Raw genomic sequence first — 22,351 nt, forward strand, 5'->3', positions numbered from 1 at the left:
ATAGGTTAACAATGATTATAATCATTGACTTCGAGAATTATCTCTGTTGATCCTATTCTTATTTATATGATCGAGCCTAAATTGCCAAAGGTAGGCTTTCATGACATTATCTACTTTAGAGAGTTTATTTGATTGTGTACAATACACTAACGGCTGTGACTATTCATAAATGTTATTTTTTAGTTTTTATATATTTTGACATCATTCATAATGATATCATAAAATCATTAGACAATAGTGACAATCACTAAAATGATATTGTTGGAATTAAAAATAAGCTCGATGATTCCTAAAATTAGAATTAGAACATAACTTTCAACTTCAATGTTCAGGAACCTCTTGCTGTTTTTAAATTTTTACTAACTTGAAGTTGTTGCAATAATTTGCATGGACTTTTGATATCCAATATCCAGGTAGTAGTGTCACAGATAGAGAAATCATAAGATATTATCATATAAGTATCTTGTTCGACAACCCTTTACTGATTTCTCTTCCTTAGCCTGTTTGGATCAAAAGAACTCTACCAGACTAGATTAACCTTAGACTCTTTTGTCAGTTCGGGCTCCTCAGCCTAAGCATGTCTTTCTTGCACCTTCTTTTTCTTTCTCAAAGGATTATTTTCACTGAAGATACATCTTCAGAGGTGTGAAAGAACTCCTTCAATATTTGAAGAATTTTCTCCCACTGAGCATCATTGAATTTACAACTAAATTTATGTTCTTTATTGCTCTCAATAACACCACACGTGATATGATCATTTGGCCACTTCTGATAAGTATCTTTATCGCATCACATGTGTTGGATGTGAAAACTTCAGGTGCTGGATCCATAATCATATGTAGGATCCATTCGTGCTCTAGAACTATTTGCAACTTTCATACTATCTATTGAAGTTAATCCTATAAATAAGTCACTGTCAAACAGTAAATGAGCAATACATCTAGCCATAACTGAAAGAAAATATAAGACCTCTATGTTTATGAATTGATTAAGCCTAAAGACTTGGACTTTAGTCTAAAGGTTTTTCACTATTTTAGTCGAATTGGTAGCCTCTACCTCCAATCCGAGAAATCACCTTAATTTTTTAACGAGTACTAGAATCCACATAGACTGCATACAAGCCCGAGGATGGCTCGATCAACCCATATGTATCTATGGGTAGGTTCTCAACAATTATCTTCAAATAATTTTTAGTAATTAATTTTACTCAGATTTTATTTCAGTAGGCGATGACTCCACTGAAAGTTTTGATTAGGTCAAACCATTAACATGAACCTACTCAGTATTTCTAACTAATGAATGATCAGATCCGAGGATGGCTCGATCAACCAACCATCATCAGATAGTATAACAGAGTCATCACATGATGAATGATAATTTCATCATTCAGAGAGAACACCAGACGATGGTGCCTGCAATGTCAATCAGAAATAATGGATCCATTATCATTCACCTTAATGAGAGGCTATGATCTAGTTATCCCCGTAACTAGCTGATTTTATGGACCTAATAATTTAAAAAATTTTAATCAATTTAGAGAAGAGATTAACCAGTAAACCACAATCTTCCCACTGACTTCATCAAGTTATTAAATTAGATTAGGGTTATGCTGGTTGAATTAGCACCTAGATCAGTCACACTGATCAACCTTAATGACATGGGTCAACTCAATTACTTAGCGATCTAATCAAGATATAATCCACCAAATTAGTCAGGTAAGTGAGATCAATGGAAGGATCTGCTAAGCTTGCTTTGGACACCATCGAAATGGCCAAATAAGCCACTCCCAATTAAAACCACCAGTTGATATACCGAACTTACCTTAGACACCAATTGATTAATTAGTTTCGATTTGACCAACCTAATGATTCAAATTCAACCACTAAGCCATAATCAAGGTCCATTTGGTCTAATCAAAGATATAGACTTGACCATCTACAGCTATTGTATTGGTTCTAAAGAAACCCTGATTTTAATCTAATTCAATATTTGGTTAGATTTAATCAATTTCTCTAGTTAGTCTATTAACTCTTTGATTCTAACTTAGGTCTAACCCAATTAAGAGGACCTGATCTAAGCTAACCCATGCCCCCATATTTTATGCGAATGTCATTAGATCTTAAATCATAATTCTAGATCTAATCGATTCTATACTTAATTCTCCATTAAGTTTCGCATCAACATGGTTAAGATTTTGAAAATAATTTTCATGTGTAAATCATAAAATTTTTTAGATCAAATCTAAACTATTTTATGATTTTAAATCAAAATAATTTTGATTAAACAAGATTAGATGTAACTAACTTCTTCGCAACTTGCATCACATACAACAATACCTAGGGTTTCAAGATCTAGAGTTTTGAAAGAAAGTAAGTTTTCTCCTTTCACTTTCTTCTTCATGGGATCTAATCACATGGTACCCCTACGCGTCATAAGAGCACCTCATTAAATGGGAAGAGTGGGCCTTTAAATCTTTCTTGCTCCTATGATCGGACGGCCTGATGATCAACCCAATCTAAGTACTTACAAATCGGATCATCTAATCTAATCACATATCATATATCTATGAATTCAGATCTAATCTAAATTATATCAGATCTGATTACAATCTTAGATCATATCTAAATTAGATCATAAATATCATATGCATGACATAAAATCAGATTTTATCAAGGATCAGCACAAACTAGGACAATCTTTTCACTGTAAGGGGTAAACCCTACAGCAGGACAACCTTATATCAGTTTCACGATCAATCATTAATTAAATTTAGATCAAAATAGCATATATCAAATTTAAATAAAATTAAAATTCAGATTTAACATGCACATAAATCATGTCATTATGAACTTAGGCTCTGATACCACTGTTGGGATGCGTAGGTGATTTTATGCATGTATTTCGAAATTTTTTTGAAAAAATTACAGTGGAAGACAACTAGATTAATCAAATTAATCTAACATACATATGATCTAATCATTAAATCAACCTACTCTAGGATCTATGACATGTTATGTTGCATATAAAATCTGAAATAATCTGAAGATAAAATCAGTATGCATGTATATGAGTAGTAGATCACATCAATTTTAATCTGAGTTCAGAACTCCATACCTGATTATGGATCGATGATCTCTGCTGCTAAGAGATATGATGGAGAGGATCCTTTCTGGTTGCTCGCAGCCGCACACGCATTCGATCTCTATGAGAAATCCACTCGAAGCTCCGATCTGATCGGTCTTCTCGGGAGTGCTAGCTCACGCGAAGACCTTTTTCTTGGCTGATCTAGATCCTTTCTTCAAATCTATAAAATTTTTCTAGAGATTAAAGATGGGCTTCTAGAGAAGATAAAGAGGTGAAAGAAATATGAAGAAGAAAATAATTTTTTTCTAATTTATTTCCTCCTCCTAAACCCTTAGAACCAAAAATCTGAAATTCAGATTTTTACGCACACCCCAAGAGAGAGGACCCTCCTCTCTATTTTTCATGTCATGAACCATGCCCAAACTTTTATCATGTGAAGAGCTCTCTTTTGGTATTTACACATACAAAAGAAACCACAAAAGCCCCTTTTATAGGTGTGTAAGGAGGTGGGGTGAAGAGTCCTAATGATCCTAGACTCTTACAAGATTCTGTCTCTCTTCACAATTCCATATCCAAAAACATATCAAAAAAATATGGGACACCACTTTTCATATTTTTTTTACAATAAATCAATTCTTCAACTAATCTATCATAAAAAATCTCCTCAAAATATCACACATATAAAGAGAAATAAATTTATTTATGTGGAGAGGTTGATCTAGATGAGAACAGATTCTCCTGATAAGGAATATTTTGAAATCAAATTTTAAAATATTTTTTTTATCAAAACTAAATCATATTTGGATGTGAAATAGATAAGGGAAAGGACTCTTTGGTGTGAAAAAATCTTATACAAAATAATTTTGTGTGTGGAGATATATGGCATGTAATCTGGATTAGCGCAGGGAGAAGAGTCCTATTCCAATAAGGACTCTAAGTTTCCTTATTTGAATCCAAACCAATTCACATCTGGTTTAGCCCAAATAAAATATATAAAATCTAATCTAATTAGGCTTATAAATTTTTAATTAAATTTTAATCAAATTAAGAATTGATTGAATCAAAGTCCTGATCAAATCAGGGATAATTCTTCCTTAGCGATTTAATCATCTCATAACTTAATCGGGTCAAACCTAATTGAATCAAATTCAATTAGATTTTATTTAATCCTCTTCGCTCAATCAAATCGAGCTAATCATCAATCTAATTATTAATTAATCTTTTATTAATTTACTAACACTTGATGAATTAATTTATTATAATTTTTGTATAAGATTAACTATCAATCAAATTGATAATTAAGCCATTGAATGATTCTCGATCGTTGATCAGCCACATGATCAGTCAGAAACTTTTTTTGAGTGTGACCCCATAGGTTCGAACCTAAGCCAGTAGCATAAGAATAACTTTCTGAACTAATCAATGTAACCATCTAGCAATGTGACCCGATGTCCGAATAGGTTGAATGATGGCGAAGCAACATTCAAGAACCTATGGCGTATAGTTACCGTATAATTCATCTCTTTGACCTTAATGCTCAAAGATGACCTAAGATTTAACTATCAATCCTGGATAAGTTATCCACATTATATTTTAATCTTTTTCAAATCCATCACATGGATTATCTGGGTCCAGATTTTGTTAAATTGAAATACACTGATACATATCTCCTACTAATTTGGAAGAGTCAATCCCATCTTGACTCACGCACCAACTTGATAAGTACTTGATTGCATCCAAAAATCTTCCATCACTGAATTAGAAACTCAATTAGTTTGGCACCAAAATACAGTGAGTTGCTTGCAAGTCACTATGGTGATCTCAGGTCGGAGGGACACTTATACCCATACCCTTCGCGAGCTACCCTTGACAGTAGAGTGCTCCGCAGTTGGTCATGTTTAGTGACGATATACTCCTATATCTCACCTGCATGCCATATTAGTATCTCTATACCATTTAGTTATTAGGACAACCAACACATATGACATACAACGACCTACACTTGATATCGCTATCGTCCTAGTAATAACATATTGTTTGGTCACGAACCAGTTTAAGGACTACACGATAAATCCTCCTTTATCGATCAAAATAGTCCTAAAGACTTCATCACAATATAGGAGTTCGTTAGAAGATGTAATCTTATGATAAAAAATATCAAATAATTTTTATTATTTATCAATTCATATATATTTATAATTAGCACAATCATCACACGATTAGCTTTAGGACATATTTCCCAACATCATCAACTTTATTAAATTAAATTTCAATAATATATATAAATTTCATTAGTTTAGTGCATTTGAAAAATTTATCAAATTTTCAATCAAAATCATGTGGTATTAGGTACATCTTATCATTCTCTAATATTTCTCCAACTCTTATGATAATTGGCTTTATTTTAATAGTATACTAAGTACAAAGTCAAGATCCACATCTTATAATAGCGATTAATATGTATATTATTTAAATATTATTATAATTAATATTTTTATTGATGATATTATTATTTCATCATAATATGTAAGATTTTAATAATAATATAATGACTGGTATTAAAGATATAGATTTTTGATGACCACTCCATAATTTCATCATTAATATTATATACCTATGGTGACTATTTTAAAATCTCATCATAAAAGATATATACTTTAGCTATGAATCATGAAATCATCATTAATACATTGACCAATATTCATTTTAATGATCACTTTATGAATTCATTATTAAAAATATATATATATATATATATATATATATATATATATATATTTCCATTAACCAATCTTCAGCCGCTACAAAAGCCAAACCACTTCTATTCAAAGATTCCTTCAACAAGAAGACCCCTTCAGCCTCACCAAAACCCTGAAAAGACTCTTTCACAAAATTACCACAGCCAAATCATCAGCAAAAGGTCACCACCAAAAATTGATTCTGCACCAACAAAAGTTATTTCTCCACCAAGCAAGACATCCAAGCCAATTTACAAATTATTTCTTAGCAAGCCACCTCACCAAGGAGATACTTCATCGACAAATTACTTCAGTATCAGGCCACCTCACCGACAAAGTTGACTACCACCTCACCAAGAAGATGCTTCACCGACAAGACACCCCAGTAGAAGGCCACCTCACCAACAAAGTTGATTCCTCACCAGATTACTTCGCCAACAAGTTACTTCACTCCACAAAGTTGATTCATCACCAAGATGATTAGTCATCAAGTTACTTCCGTACCAAGTTACTTCACCGTCAAGCAAGATGTTACTTCACCACCAAGCAAGATGATCATATTTCACCACCAAGCAAGATGACCTTACTTCATCGCCAAGTAAGAAGACCTCAAAAGCTTATATATATATATATATATATATATATATATATATACATCCATAAACATATATATACATATATATATATACACACACATATATATAGTGATTATTTTAAAATATCATCATTAAAGATATAAATTTTAGTGATGAATTATAAAATTATCATTAGTGATTCAATTAACATCGATATTGACATCAAAACTATGACAACATAATATATTACTTATAGAGTAATCATTAAAAGTCTATACTTTTAGTAACAATATATTATATTGTCATAGTTTTGGTGTCAATATCGATGTTGGTCAAGTCACTAATGATAATTTCATAATTTATCACTAAAATTTATATCTTTAATGATGATATTTTAAAATGATCACTATATATATATATATATCTTTTAATAATGAATTCATAAAATGATCATTAAAATGAATATTGATCAATGCATTAATGATGATTTCATGATTCACAACTAAAGCATATAAGTTTTGTCATTCAAAATATATATCTACAGTGACCATTTTAAAATATCATCAAAAGAGATAAGTGTTAGTGATGAATTATAAAATTATCATTAATGAGTTGACCAAAATTAATTTTGATGCTAAAATTATTTTTCATCATAAAAAAATTTATTTAATGATGAATTATTTATAATAAATTAAAAAATAGTCACAAAATATATGTATTTTATGATGAAATTTTATTTCATCATTAAAGATATTAATCAAAATGATTTATTATGATGATTTCTTATTGTCATCACTAAATATGTGACTTTGGTAACTAAACTTATGCTTTGTCACTAAAAGTTTATTAGTAAAAATCTAAATTCTTGTAGTATTGTGCATGATCGAATCCCACCATCGCCGGCACTCTAGCTACACCACTATTGCCAGACCACCTCAGTCGTACCACCACTGCAAGCCATCGCCATATCCCACCTCCTTTCCTTTTCCCTCTGTCTTTCCTTAAGCAGCTATGAGAAGGCTCTATTTCAGCATGGGATAGTGAGAAAGAAAGAAAGATAGGAAGAGAGAGAGAAAGAGAGAGAGAGAGAGAGAAAAAAATCCATCCCCTAATATTGTCTCATCTCCTTAGATTAGGTCCACAATTCGACCAAGCTCAAATCGAATCCATATTGATCATACCGGAACAAATAGATCAGGCCTTGATTGAACCTAGATCGATCTTCCTTTCCTTTTATCTCTTTTAATCAATCCAGATAGAGCCTAGTTAGTCAAATTTTTCTTTATTTGATAAATTAGATCTAATCCAGAGTTTGAAATTTGATCAGGTGGAAATCAGGATCTGGATAGCGAAGAGGCATGATTGCAACTAAATCTTTTACATATAGGTAACCATGAACTTTACCTAAGTACATGCATTAGATAATTGTTAGATCCAAGAGTTGGTTGAGATTCCTGGATGTTAGGCAAAATTCGATGGTTTGGACTAGAATCTTCTATGAGATAAATCGGGCTATTTGGTGCTCTATAAAAATCTAATTGGATGTTTAATTATTTTAGATTTTGGTCAATCTTTAATGGTGGGGGAGTTTCACGAAATTGTAGGGTAGAAATTGTAAGTCATCTCTACCCTTAGTATGTTTTATCATGCATATGACTTGATTTCTAAATTTATCTAATACTATGATAAATTGTTTAAATTAAGTATTTTATATGTCTACATAAAATGTTTGTAAAATATTGGACCAGATTTACATGATACACTTGGACATGAAATGTTTTCATTAAATGTGTCATGTGTTGGTTCTATTGTTCTTTAGTTTGACTATGATCATGCAGATTTAGGATTTACTCTCCTTTCAACCTTTAGTGGGGTGATCATTGGTGCATGCTAGCTAATAATATTATAGTCAGAAGCTAGTTTTCTTTCGAGTCTAGCTAGGTGGGGCTGATCGTTGACACATGCTAATAGGAGCATGTTTCTTCATATGATATTAGAGTTAAATTTTCTTCCAGACATCCAGTGAGGTGATCACTGGTACATGACTGATGGATGGTATATTATAGTTAGGATCTGATCTCTTTTGGGATTAGGCACAGGTCGATTGTGGCCATATCAGGAGGATTAGGTGAGTGAGAGTGAATGATCGACCCTTAGTTATTTTAAAAATTTATTTTGGTCAAATCCATTTTTTGGATCTATGTTGATAGATTTGATATGTTTTATATATATTAGCATGTTTTATTGAAAATCATGCATTCTAAAAATTATATTTCATGTACAAAATAGTTAATTAAATTAGAAATTTTGATAACTTATTAGGCTCGTAAAGCTTATTACATCTTTTTATTTTTTTTCAAATACTGCAGAATAGATGGGCCTTGGGTTCGAGCAGTGAGGAGCTCAAGAATTAGAAGACTTGTGATTAATAGTTTTATAGAGAAATTGATTAGACTTTCTCATTCTTATTAAATAATTATGGATTATTCTTGAATTAATAAATTAGGGTCTTGTATATAAATGATATAAATGTTTGAAGGAAAAGGGCAGGCCTTGTATATCTTGTAGGCTCAAATCCTAAAGATGTGCGGCCATCTGTCGCAAGCCTAATTCGGACCTTAGATCGGGGTGTGACATGGAACTTTAAAAATTATATTAGTTATTATGAATTTTAATCCTCCTAATCCTAGTGCCACCTCTACCACAGTGATTTAACCATCCAAACCATCAAAGATAATCATATTTTGAAAAACAGTTTACTTGTTAGACAGAATATTTTCTGCACTTTCTAATACATTGTGGCATATTTCCACCACCACTGCACAAGAATTACTGGATGCCTTAGAACAAAATATGATAAAGAATAAAGGATTTGAAAATCAGAATTGTGGCAAAATTTTTTGGTGTAGAAGATGATTGATGAAAAATTAGTTTAGTTGACTCATGAACTTCAAAATTGGTTCATGATATAAGCCAGAAAGGAAGGAAACGGATCCTCTGCTGTACTTAAAAAGTATCGTAGGATGCTGTGCATGCTTCGAAAACATTCATCAAAAGATGAGTGGCTGCACGCGCATGTTAAAATACTAAAAAAAAGAAATAGATAAATCCCAGAGGTATTTGAATAGTTTAGATAAACATCACGTAACCATCTTTTTTTTGATAAACATGCACATACCGTACAATACTTTTTGAGTACCGCAGAGGATCCTATTCCATCCTTAATAGTCATATTATGTATTCTTACTCCAGCTGTGTACCAGTCTTTATCATATATGATTTCTGAATAAATTAAGCAATGATCATGTAATGACATCGGTGGCTGGATTTGTTCTTCATTTGAGGAACTGCATATGTGGCTGAAAAACTTGCTGGATTCTTTACCTTCGATGCGAAAAGGTGGTATAAAAAAAAGAGGAAGAGCTTAGACAGAGTGTTGAAGTCCACGTATCTTGCAGTCCCTTCAGACATGAGATTAGAAGTCAGCAACTACGTATGTGCCAAAAAAAAAAAAAAAAAAAAAAAAAAAATATATATATATATATATATATATATATATATATATATATATATATATATATATATATATATTCCTTCGTAATTGTAAGAAATTATTTTTCTTCAGGATAGAGGGGAAGAGTTTATGAGATAATAAAAGATGTTAGTTAATAGTTGTTGTCCAGTTGATGACGTCAGATTTCTGATGGCAATTGCTGGATCGACTGTCTTAGCCTAGTCCAGCAGATCACACGTACAGAATTCACAAGCAAGTGGAATGTACCTGTATAGTGCTATTATTCATGCCAAACCTGCCTAATTTAGTAGACTAATTTGAATTATTGGCTGAATATTATCAGATTATGCTTTTAACATGAGGTATTATTAGGAAGTATGATAAGATTCTAATCATAGGAACACAATCACTGGGCTCCATCAACCCATAGCCCAGAATACAGACTTAACAGATATCGCTTCAGTCGACTGACGATGATTGGTGTGGATAGCTGGCTGCATGATTGATGTTGTACATGAAGCAGTATAGCTAACAATCTTGATTGATGGCCACCAGCACTGGAAAAAAATAGCTTATAGTTAAGACGATACAACAATATTTATCAAATGCCTCCAAATAGAAAAATAGCATTTGCATTAGAATACAAAAAAAAGCGTTAACCGCATCATGCCAAGTACCTGTAAGAACATTCTGGTAATAACCCAAGCCGGGTCTGAATAACCCGCGACCACTGGATTCCTGTGTATGCTTTACTCTTTCTTGCTTTCTTAAGGAAAGAAAGAAAGAAAGAAAACTCCTATGATGAGCATTTTTTGGTTGAAATTGTAAGTTCTCTTGAACATAGAATTGAACCTAAGAAATTGAGCCATCTTTGCCATGTTCATGAAGCTGATTAATCCAAGAAGTCTAGCTGGTGACTTGATGCTTTGGTTATATTGATAGCTTAATCGAATAAAACTATACTGTCGGAGTTATATCAAACAAAGTTGAAAGGTGTTTTCCTTCTAGTTCCACGCAGCTAGATGAAATATTCTTCTTTGGCCTGGCCTCTCCAAAAAAGTTAGCTAACTAAATTGGCATCCTTTCGTGCTTCATGTGGATTGGTAGGTTTTGATTTTTTTTTTTATTTTTTGGTTTGGCCTATTTTATAGTTGCACCTTTATCCGCAAATCAAGTCGAAAAGCATTAAGATAGTGGATCCATGACAGATTAGGCAAGAAATTTTATTTGGGAATGTGTTTAGCCAAAATAACATCAATAAACTAGGGAGTTAGAAGCCATCAATAATCTAGGAAGTTAGGCATTTTGTTTTATTTAAGTAAACTCCTTCGAATTGGAGAACATTTAGCCTAGAAGAAGGTTTAATGCTGACGTGCAGTTCATGGAGTTTCTTTCTTTTTATATCTTTTTTATTTTAATATCATAAGCCATGTTTTCTATTTCACTACATTCATGAGATTTTGTTAGGCTACCTGTAACACCCAGCCCATTTGGGCCTTGGACTAGGCCCAAAACCTGAGAAGACCTAATCCTAAAAAAAAAAACAAAAAAAAGAAGAAGAGCGTGGCAGAGAAGAGGAAGAAGACTCCTAATTGGAGTCTTCTTCACCGTCGATTTCGTCGAGATCAGTTAAAGGAGAGTCCCGTTAGGCCTAGAAAAATCCATCTATAAATAAACCCTTCTCCTCTCTTAGATCATCACCTCAAATCACTTGAGAGATCATCGAGAATCGTCCAGGATTTCTCGCATCTTCCTTGGGTTGCCGCTGGGAAGAAACTCGCCGAAAATCCTTCTCTAGCCGTCGAAGCTAGGTAAGCTCCCTTTCCCTTCTCTCTTTTCCTTCTTGTCATTGTTTCTTAGTCGTTGATGCCCGATTAGAGTCAACAGTCATCGGATTTATATTTAAACATAGCAACTTTATTTTTTTCCTATTCTAAATCGAGTCTTTCTCCTTCACTTTTTCGGCCACCGGCGCCGCCATTTGCGGCGTCTCACCCATAGGATAGGACCCTCACCTCTCTACCTGTCATCCTTGGGAAGCCTTGGCCGTCGGTGACCGGCCAATGATCGAAAAATAAGAGGAAAAAGGGTGGGTCCCTATTTTCTAATTTTTTCCTTCGTTGGTCGAACCTTGCCGTCGGCCACTCCCTTGCCCTCTGCCGTCAGCTGCCGCTATCAGACCTCCGACATGCTATCGCTTTTGTCGAAGCCCGAGCCATCGAGCCCCCTTCCCTTATGGTCCTCCCCTGTTCAGCCAAGGAAGAGGAAAGAAAGAAAAAAACAGGAAAGGAAGAAGAAGAAGGAAGAAAGAAAAGAAAAGAAAAAGAAAAAAAAAGAAAAAGAAAAAGAAAAAGAGAAAGAGAAAGAGAAAAAGAAAAAGAAAAAGAAAAAAATAGAAAAAAAAAGAGAGAAAAAGAGAGAATTTTTTCTCTCTCCTCTCTCTCTTTTCTCTCTCTTTCCTCTCTTCTCTCTCTACCTTCTCTCTCCATCTTCTCTCTCTAAATTCTCTCTCTATTTTCTCTCTCTAGATCTTTCTATCTCTATGAATTTTGTCTCTCTAAGATCTTTCTCTCCCTCTCTGATTACATCACGGACCCTAGGATAAACTTGAGATGAAAGATATAACCTCTGATGGTTAATTCATATTGAGTGATCCTGATATAACCTCTGATGATCTCAATCATAATTTTTTCATCTGAAAGATACGAAGATTCTCTCTCTACTCTATCTCTAAAATTTTATCTCTAAAATTTTCTCTCTTCATGAATTTTCTCTCTCTAGAAGTCTTGTGGACCAATGGAGGGTCCAAATACTCAGACAAATCCCGATTTTGGATAATCCTAGGAGAAGTCCTGGATTTGTGTTATTAGGATCGATTATCGATAATTTCTCCATATATGATTTTTATATTTGATCAGGATTATGAAGAGATACGATTGTTTGCATAAGATGTCAAGTAGAATATCTTATTTTCAAAATTCATAAATCAAAGAAGAACATTGATTTTTATACTTAGATCAGTCACCGATAAAGGTAAGAATCTCTGTACAAGATCACCATTATATATGCTATTTTATCGTTGGTCTTGCATCATTGGTTTTGCATCATTGGACTTGAGATCGATGAATTTGCTATATCCGGGACACCATTATTTGCTTATATAATTTTTGAGCATGAGTATGTTATGTCAATATATATATGTATCAATGGTTGATGGCATGATTATATGGATATGACATATCTAATTTGATCAATGTAAATCAGAATTGATTTGGTGAAATCAATATATAATAATTAAATAAAAAAGAGATATGATTTGGACTAGTCTTGTCATGTGGAACAGTCCGTCAGGAGCTCATGCCTGGGACAGTCCGTCAGGAGCTCATGCCTAGGATAGCCTCCACTAGCTTATACGTAGATCACTCGGTCAGGAGCTCATACCTGGGACAGTCCGTCAGGAGTTTATGCCTGGGCAGCCCTCCACGGGCTTTCGTACATGGGACAGCCGATCAGGAGCTCATCTTGGGATAGCCTTGAAAGGCTTATAAAAGAAAAATTATTCGAATGGTGATTGAGATATAGACTTGGTTAGTCCAAAGTCAAAAAAAAAAGGATTAAAGATCATGTGATAATGAAAAGAGAAATGAAAGACAAGACATGAAACAATCGTTGAACAAAAGTATTTCACCCATTAACATATGATGATGTACCTCTTTTGACAAGATAAATAATTTATAGATATTTGCATTATTCTAAATATTGAACATGAGATTTTATGTTTTATTGCTTATTTTTATTTTCAGATTATATTATTATATCAGTGTGATATGGAAATTCTTACTGGACTGTAAAGCTCACACCCCTTCATCTTTCTTTTTCTTCTCAGAGATACAGGACGCTCATGATTGGCTATGATTTGGTTGCGGGTGAGCAGATGAATAGATAAAATATCATGATATCTGATCAGAGGATTGAAAGAATTTTAATTGTAATTATGCAAGTTTTACAAGTTATTATTGAAATTAAATATTATGGATGTTGAGGTTGTAAGGAATTATTTTTGGCCTGGCATATTCTTTAGAGCTTGCTCTAAGGAGTGTGCGGCCATCATGTATCTGAACCGACTGTTGGGTTCGGGGTATGACAGAGTGGTATCATAGCTTAAGTTTAAGATCACTAGTGATTATGAAGTGATATCAAAACTTTATGCATGATCAATAGGATGTGATAAAGTGACATCAGAGAATATGACTGAAGTAGTATTAAAACTTTAAGGTCACTAGGGACTGTGATATTTCTAAGATTATAATCAATAGAGTATGATAGATAATATCAGAGTTTAAGATTATGATCATTAAAAATGTGATAGAATGATATTAGAGTTTAGGTTATGATCACTAGAGAATATGACTTAAGTGCTATTGATCTTAAAGTTATAATTATTTAGAATTATAATTTTAGTAATATTTGAACTTAGGTTATGATCATGAGAACCATGATAGACATAAAAAAAATGATTCAGTAATTAGATTTCGAATCAATAGATACTATGATGAAATTTATGCATAGATGGTATATGATAGAATTGACGAGTATATATTGGATTTCAATTAATAAGGTTGACCTAAGTATGAGAAGCATTGATCCTGAAATGAAGTGGGAGGTATTGATAGGTTATATTAGGTATACTCGATAATTTTGGAATGCTAAACTTATGTGGGTGGAGATCATAATAATTTTTTTGATTTTGATGTTAATTATATGAGCATTACAAATTTTAAATTTACCAGAAGGAAGTTAGTTAGGATGTGGTCTAAGAAGAAATTTCATCATGTGAGAGAGAAATATTTTGAGCATTGAACCTATAAGAGGTCATATATGAAAACTCAATTTTAGATGAAAAATATATTTAAAATTTATTATGAGAATATGAGATACACATCTTGATGAGTTCTTTGATTATTCAAAATATCATATTTTGAATTTGATTTCTTGATCTTTTAAGTTGCATTAAATTTCAAGTCAAAAAGTTTGCTTTTCTAAGTGGATCTAAGGTATTTTGATATTGTTGTTAAATTAAATAAGAAAATTGATTTGGTTAGAGTATGATATATATATTATGATGAAATATTTAATAATTTATATTTTCATCTTTGGATTAGATTTCTTATTTTTTTCTTGTGATTATTGAAGATAGTGGAACTATAATTCAAATCAAAGTTCAGATTTCTGAGCTAATCTAAAGTATCTTGTTATTGTTAAAATTTTGAATAACTTATATAAGGGATAAGATTTTGTATAGATTTATCTATTGATGCTAAGAGTTATGATGAAGGGAGCTCTACAAGAAATAACCAAGTTAATTCTACTTACAAAGATGTTGACTGGAGTTCTTCTAGTTTGCTCAAATTGGAGTTAATTTTTTTGTAAAGAAAGGTTAGTTTGGAAGTTGTCTAAATAATTGTTAGGTAAATCCAAGGTTAACTCCAATTAATTCTAGACATGTTGGATTCTTGAAAAGTGATGAAGCTTATGTAATGAATTCAAACATAAAAAGTGGATCAAAATTTAATTTTGATATGCTATACCCAAAGGTAGTAAAGACAAAAAAACTTAAAGTTTTGCTCTAAATTTTTTTTTTATAAAATTTGAAAGTTGGATCTATTTTTGATTGATCTAACATACAAAGATATTCTTATCTTTCGATAAATCTATATAATTTGATATATTAAGATCAGAATACGTAGTAAAAGTGTGGTGGATTAAACTGATTAAAAATATTAATTTCTTGAATCAAAAGATATTATGGTAGAATATATTAGTTACAAATAAAGAAGGATTTTATTGATAATGAAATAATGCTACAGATTTTGATCTAATTTGATCATAGTCGGATAATTTTTGCCAATAGATTGCTTCATTATAGATAATGCTAAAAAATTCTAGATATCTCAAGTTTATTATTAATTGCTTGATAGATCTTTTGTTAGTTCAAACCTAAAATATCTTTACACAGATCTTGTTTTTTTAAAATTTAACATTGTTACTCGAACTGACATAGAAGATTGAGGTTTTCTTAAGATGAAAGTCTACCTGTTAAATTTGTTGAAAGGTCAAAAGAAGAAAGAAATCGATGATTGTGAAGAGTGTCCGATATTCGACCTTTCTTTATTTTTCTATCAAAGGTAGTCTGAGATAATTATGAATTCAAAATAGAATGTATTGGACAAATAATTATGGTATGTTAATACAAGTCTAAATGTTACTGCTCTTCGAAAAAGTTGAGAAATAAAAAAAAAAGGATGAGTTTGAGATTTTACATAATTTTTGTTATAACAAAATCATGAGAAATAAATAATATGTAAGATATTATCGGAAGCGTAAGAATGACATGATGCATACATATTTTTTTAAGAATATATCTCAAACAACATAACTTAATTTCGAGGATGAAATTATTTGAAAGGGGGAGAATGTAACACCCGACCCATTTGGACCTTGGACTAGGCCCAAAACCTGAGAAGCCCAAATCCTAAAAAAGAAAAAAAGAAGAGCATGGCAGAGAGGAGGAAGAAGACTCCTAATCGGAGTCTTCTTCATGGTCGATTTCGTCGAGATTAGGCAAAGGAGAGTCCCGTTAGGTCAAAAAAAATCTATCTATAAATAAACCCTTCTCCTCTCTTAGATCATCACCTCAAATCACTTGAGAGATCACCGAGAATCATCCAGGATTTCTCATGTCTTCCTTGGGTTGCCGCTAGGAAGAAACTCACCGAAAATCCTTCTCTGACCGTCGAAGCTAGGTAAGCTCCCTTTCCCTTCTCTCTTTTCCTTCTTGTCATTGTTTCTTGACCGTTGATGCCCGATTGGAGCCGACGATCGTCGGATTTACATTTAAACAAAGCAACTCTATTTTTTCCCTATTCTGAACTGAGTCTTTCTCCTTCACTTTTTTGGCCACCGGTGCCACCGTTTGCGGCATCTCACCCCTAGGATAGGACCCTCACCTCTCTACCTGTCATCTTTGGGAAGTCTTGGCCACCGACGACGGCCAATGATCAGAAAATAAGAGGAAAATGGGTGGGTCCCTATTTTTCAAATTTTTCATCTGTCGATCGAACCTTGGCGTCAGCCACTCCCTTGCTCTCTGCTATCAGCCGCCGCTGCCAGACCTCCGACCGTGCTGCCGCCTTCGCTGAAGCCTGAGCCATCGAGCCCTCTTCCCTTATGGTCCTCCCCTGTTCAGCCAATGAAGAGGAAAGAAAGAAGAAAATGGGAAAGGAAGAAGAAGGAAGAAAGAAAAGAAAAGAAAAAGAAAAAAAAGAAAAAGAAAAAGAAAAAGAGAAAGAGAAAGAGAAAGAGAAAAAGAAGAAGAAAAAAAATGAAAAATAGAAAAAAAAGCAAGAAAAAGAGAGAATTTTCTCTCTCTCTTCTCTCTCCTTTCTCTCTTGTTCCTCTCTCCTCTCTCTACCTTCTCTCTCCATCTTCTATCTCTAGATTCTCTCTCTATTTTCTCTCTCTAGACCTTTTCTTTCTTTATGGATTTTGTCTCTCTAGGATCTTTCTCTCCCTCTTTGATTGCATCACGGATCCTAGGATAAATTTGAGATGAAAATAAGATGACCTGAGATTGCTTCGAAATTCATGCAGTAGATTGGATCCCGATCTGGTTCTTATTCAAAATTTATAACATCGATTATGGTTAATTTATATTGAGTCATCCTGATATAACTTTTGATGATCTCAATCATAATTTCTTCATCTGAAAGATACGAAGATTCTCTCTCTACTCTCTCTCTAAAATTTTATCTCTTCATGGATTTTCTCTCTCTAAAAGTCTTGTGGACCAATAGAGGGTCCAGATACTCAGACAAATTCTGATTTTGGGTAATTCTAGTAGAAGTCCTGGATTTATGTTATTAGGATCGATTATTGATAATTTTTCTATATATAATTTTTATATTTGATCAAGATCACGAAGAGATATGATTATTTGCATAAGATGTCGAATGGAATATCTTGTTTTCAAAATTTATAAATCAAAGAAGAATATTGATTTCTATGCTTGGATCAGTCATCGATAAAGGTAAGAATCTCTGTACATGATCACCATTATATATGCTATTTTATCATTAGTCTTGCATCATTGGTTTTGCATCATTGGATTTGAGATCGATGAATTTGCTATATCTGAGACACCGTTATTTGCTTATATAATTTTTGAGCATGAGTATGTTATGTCAATATATATATATATGTATCAATGGTTGATGGCATGATTATATGGATATGACATATCTAATTTGATCACAGTGTAAATCAAAATTGATTTGGTGAAATCAACATATAATAATTAAATGAAAAAGAGATATGGTTTGGACTAGCCTTGTCATGTGGAATAGCCCACTAGGAGCTTATGTCTGGGACAGCCCGTCAGGAGCTCATACCTGAGACAGTCCCTACTGACTTATATGTGGATCAGCTGGTCAGGAGCTCATGCTTGGGATAGTCCGTCAGGAGCTTATGCCTGGGACAGCCCCCACGAGCTTTCATACATGGGACAGTCGGCCAGGAGATCATCCTGGGACAGCCTTGAAAGGCTTATAAGAGGAAAATTATTCAGATGGTGATGAGGTATAGACTTGGTTAGTCCAAAGCCAAAAAGAAAAAGGTTAAAAATCATATGATAATTGATAAGTTATATATTTTTATATTTATTGAAGGTATTTTTAATAATTTATGGTGCTAACATTTTCTTAAAAACTTAATTTCATAAAAAAATTAGATTTTCTTATAAAAATAAATAATTTTAAAAAAATATAAAATTAGAGCATAATTATGAAAAATAGATGTCAATTTAATTGAATAATTTAAGCACCAAAATAATGTTGAATTTTTGAAGAATTTAATACATTTTTTTCTATTTTTTTAGGTAAAAATCAGAGGAAAAATAGAGCCAAATATCTTAAAAAATATTAAAAATTATATTCAGTGCACGGTGGACCGACTGGTTAGTCCACAGAGTCAGGGCGCGGTCCATCAAAAATAATACGTGGTCCATAGGCACGGCTCACAGTGGGTTGAGATGATTTTGCACGATCCAACAGTCCACAATCATCTCGACTCAGATCCAACGGCTGCTATTCATTGTCGGTTGATAAGAGGAAGCTTTTGCACGATCCAACGGCCGAAACCCAATCCATCATGTGATCGGACGGCCAGCATCCTTTCCAACTTTGATAAGGAGTTAAACTGCACGATCCGATGGCCCAGAACAAATTTGAACCCAAATCGAATGGCTGTGGTTGAATCTGACTTTGATCAGGATTAAAATAGTGATTTTTGATCAGATCTGAGCGATCCGAAGCTGATCCGATGGTCAGAAATAATTGTAAAGGGTTTTATATGAATTCTAAGGATTTTAGGACTCCTTTTTCTATCAAAAAAATATAAAAAAAAATTTATCTATAAATAGGAGGTCGAGAATAAGTGTAGAGAGGAGAAAAAATCAGAGAAAAGCAAAAAAAAAAGAGAAAAAAAATCAAAGAGCTTTAGGAATCAAATATTGAGAGATTATGGAGCTAGAGATCTTGATGCGTGGCTAAATCCCTTCAATCCAGAAATACGATGAAGCCTGTAAATAGATTTTTATTTTTTTTTCTTGTATTTAATTTTTATACAATAAAATTATACTTTTATTTCATATCTTTTTATTTTTTTTGAGGTATCGATCCAACCTACACGACCTATATCCTCTATTGACGTGCTGTGATCCCTGGATACGGTACGTACTTTGAAGAGATAGATCGTAGTATATGAGATTAAATCTTAGATCTTGTAATTAAATTTAGATAGTTTATACTCCAATAGAACGAGTTGTGATCTATTGATATAGTTTGTATCCCTTAGAGATAAGCTACGCTAATATCTTAATCATAAGAATTAATATTGCAACATAAGAAAAAAAATAATAAATCTAATTTACATGATGGATTCAAAATTTTTGAGTTATTTCTCTGACTTATTTTCTTTCACAAATTAATTTACATTTGCAATTGAATTCTTGCTATTTTATTTCTTTTTAATCCTTCTACAATCAATTCTCTTTTATTTCTTCTTAAAAAAAAAGATAATCGTCCTAAATCTCTGTGGAAACGATCCCTACTCACCCTATCTATATAGTTTGAGTTAGTTTTTATTCTTGACGGCCTATGACAGCGATCAAATTTTGGCACCGTTATCGAAGATCTAGGCATGATTATTTTTTTATTAAAAAAAATAGTCTTATTCTTATTTTTTTTTATTTGCTTTCTAACTAGGTTAGTTACTTTGTCAAATTTATTTTTTTTTTTAAAAATTCTATATTGACACCTCATAATCTACTTAGAAAATTAGATACTTAATCACAAAATCTAAAAAGTGAAACAAATCAATTTACTCTTGACTAACTATCAAATCTGGCCATCTTTTTTTCTTACATTACATAAGTCCATAAAATATCTTAAGGGCACAAACCCTAAACAAGATAAGGTAGGGATTTTATCACCCTTCTTGACCCACAAATCACCATCCTGCATATTGCATTGACCTAAATCTTAACTTAAAATCAATTAGATGTTGGCCCCTAAGGACTCTCGAGCTCAATAGGATAAGGGATCCTGAGAGTTGGACCGGGTTAGGGTTAGTCAGTTTGACTGGTGTCTAGAAAAGTGGTTCAAGGACTACATCCTGAAGGAAGGTGATTATTTAATTGATTCTGTTCGCTTATCTGGCCAACTCAGTTGGTGTCTAAGGAAAGCAACGGGGGGACCGCCACCAACCTTACACTTATTTAGCCAGTTGAGTAGCTAGTCTTTTACCTGGAGTGCTCAAAGGCAACCTTGGCAGTTAGGAGCTATCTAAATCTAGGGTTACCCTTAGCTAGGATTGATTGCATAACTTGATTACTAACCTACAGATATTAACCTTAATTAAAACGCTATTCTCCATCGTCTCTAGATTTAGGACTCCTTAGGCTCCCATCTTTAGAACTCTCTTCTCATCTATCTCCTTCTTCTTTCCTCTTCTCTTAAAAAAAAAAACAAAAATAATTTGCAAAAATAATTGAAAATTCATAAATTTTTTCTTGGATAAGGATATCTGGTCGATTAGTGAGAATTGATTCAAACCCTACCCTAATCCAAGAAAATTCTGAGTCCACAATGAGTAAAGTCAATCAACCTCAAGTCCTAAAAGATCTTTGCTATCCTGTTGGGTCAGCCCAACCATCTTGTATCAGACTTCCCCAAACCAATGCAACAACTTTTGAAATGAAACCTCAAATCATTAACATGCTCCCTAAATTCACTGGTAATGAAGATGCATATATTGTTATTAGAGAATTTGAGGAAGTATGTGACATCATGAGAATACACCTAATATTAGATGATGCTATTAAATTTAGGCTAATTAATTTTGCTCTCAAGGACAGTGCTAAAAAGTGGTTATATAGTCTGCCCAACCACTCGATCACAACTTGGGATGGATTTGTAAAAATTTTTTTGAAAAATTTTTTTCACATCATAAAACAGCTAAGTTAAGAAATGAAATTAACCAATTTTATCACTTTGGGAGTGAGTCTTTCTGGAAGTGTTTTGATCATTTCAAGAACTTTTTAACCCAATGCCCACACCATGGAATTGAGACTTGGAGACTATGCCAAACCTTTTATAAGGGACTAGACCCAAACTCTAGAACCATGCTAGAGTCAATGTGTCAGGGCCAGTTTATGCATAAGGAAGCCAATGAAGCCTGGCAATTCTTAGAGGACCTAGCAGAAAAGAGCCTGCAGTGAGAAGCAACTAGGAAACCTACAAGAGGTGCTATGCACCAAGTATCCACATCCCTAGCTATAGAGGCCAAAATAGATACTATATTACGTAGGTTAGAGGCCTTAGAACTCAAGGAACACACCCAAGTGAACCAAGTTTCAACATCTACTTGCAATAGATGTAATACCACAGTCCACATCATGAAAGAATGTCCCTTTTTGATGAACCCAACTAGGAACAAAGTAGCACAGGTTAATGCTGCCTATTACAAACCTACAAATAACCCTTATGCACCAACATATAATCCAGGTTAGAGGAATCACCCTAACTTTTCTTGGTCACAAGGGTCAAATCCCAGTAGACCTGTCTTTAATCAATCCAATCAAAGGTCCACTCAACCATCAAATTATTCACAAGGCTTCAACAATGATCAAAGACTTAATGCACTAGAAACAGGGTTAGAGATTTTAATAAAAACTACTTCAGATAGTATAAAATTTAATGACCAAAAGCATAATTCACTAGAGAAAAACCTTGAAGCCTTGACAAAAAATACAAACAATTTCATGCAAACTATGGGCCAACTTGTAAATTCAAAACACCCAAGCCATTGCCCATCTAGAAATGCAA

The sequence above is a fragment of the Elaeis guineensis genome, chromosome 9, assembly GCF_000442705.2.
Source record: "Elaeis guineensis isolate ETL-2024a chromosome 9, EG11, whole genome shotgun sequence".
NCBI lineage: Eukaryota > Viridiplantae > Streptophyta > Magnoliopsida > Arecales > Arecaceae > Elaeis > Elaeis guineensis.